Source organism: Triticum dicoccoides, chromosome 6B (assembly GCF_002162155.2).
Source record: "Triticum dicoccoides isolate Atlit2015 ecotype Zavitan chromosome 6B, WEW_v2.0, whole genome shotgun sequence".
NCBI classification, from domain to species: Eukaryota; Viridiplantae; Streptophyta; class Magnoliopsida; order Poales; family Poaceae; genus Triticum; species Triticum dicoccoides.
The window spans coordinates 669521881-669523770 of NC_041391.1; positions in this window are offsets into that span (position 1 = coordinate 669521881).

The following is a 1890-nucleotide window of genomic DNA, read 5'->3' on the forward strand; positions in this document are numbered from 1 at the left end:
CTCATATCGTGCGTATGGTGTCTCGCATTGCTATATCATTTGATTAGTTTAGACATGCTTTGTGTGAATGCCACCTGTTCAATGTCTAATTACCATATATGTGAATTATGCATTTCCATCTTGTTGCAAGACATTATATATGTGAATTATACAATGCTATCTTGTTGCAAAGGCATTATATATGTGAATTATGCAATGCCATGATGTTTAGCCAATCATCATGTATGTGAATTATATCATGCAATCATTTTTGTGTATTACGTGTTCCATTTGTCGACAACGTTTGTATATTCAACTACTCTTCCTGTGCATCGGCCATTTGAAGCGGCGATGGAAGTATCTGGAGTGAAAACAAGGTATTCAGAGCAGACAATGCTACCTGCTGAAGCAAACATCTTGCTGGTTACAGAGAGCTCCTCAGAGGAGGATTCAGAGACTAATGACCAGTCCTATTTCCCCCCTGAGGTCTATGCTCAAACTTGGCAGGGTTATATCACCCATGTCATGCATGTTGTCTTGCATTGCTTAGTTTTTACATCATATATGGATTGCCATCTCCTTACTTGCTTACTATATAAATCATATATTTGAATTATATCATGCCATCATGTTTACATAGTACATACACATCATATATCTGAATTATGGCATGGCAACCCATTTAATAAAGACATCATATAGTTATATCATCTCATCATGTTTAGTGTTTACAGTCATCATATTTTGAATTATGGCATTCTATCAGTGAATGTATGTGAATTATGGCATGCCAACCTATTTAATAAACACATTATATAGTTATGTCATGTCATCCTGTTTACATAGTCTCATATTTTGAACTATGTATTTCCATCTTTTCTAGTTAGCCATCATAATGTGAAATTATGTCATGCTATCCTGTTTAGTTAGCCATCATATATGTGAAATTGTGTCATGCTATCCTGTTTGGTTAGACAACATAAATACGAATTATTTCATGCCCTCTTTTATTCCCCACTATCCATTGCACCTGTCTATCATACAATGTCTATACTTTCAATTACTTTTCTTGTTTATCAGCCATTTGAATTGGAGAGCGTGATGGCAGTATCTAAGGGAGTAACAACATGGTCATTAGAAAAGATAGTGCTACCAGTTGATGCAGATAGAACAACTGTTGTACTTGCCCAAGGACCAGATCCACCACACATAACCCAGACTCTCGCAAATTGTACCCCTACCCTGTTGGACAAAGAACCAGCTACACCCCTTCTAACCCCAACCCCAGCATATGGTAACCCAGTTCTAGTTGACACAGCACCGTCTCCACCACAGAGCACCACTAGTAGAAAAAGGGTCTAATGTGAAACTCATTAATCCCAGTTTGCAATTGAACCGACACTAATGTGACCATTAGTGCTGGTTCCAACGGCCAGACGGGCGGCGCTCATTAGTACCGGTTCGTGGCGAACCTTTAATACCGGTTCGTGCCACGAACCGGTACTAAAGAGGTGGTGGCCTTTAGTACGGGTTGGTGGCTCCGACCAGTACTAAAAGGGGGGGGGTCTTTAGTACCGGTTGGAGCCACCAACCAGTACTAAAGGTGGTGGCCTTTAATACGGGTTGGTGGCTCCAACTGGTACTAAAGACCCCCCTTTAGTACCGGTTGGAGCCACCAACCGGTACTAAAGGTGGTGCGCTGCCACCCATAGTGCACAACGTTTAGTCCCACCTTGCTAGTTGAGAGGAGCTCGCACCGGTTTATAAGCCCCACCGCGGCTACCGTGTCGAGCTCCTCTCTAAGCAGGCCTTTGTGGGCCTATTGCAAGTCTTCTGCCCTGTGAGGCCTACTGGGTCGTACGGGCCTGCATCCTGGCCCAACTAGAGATTGGGTTTCTAGTCGTATGCAGG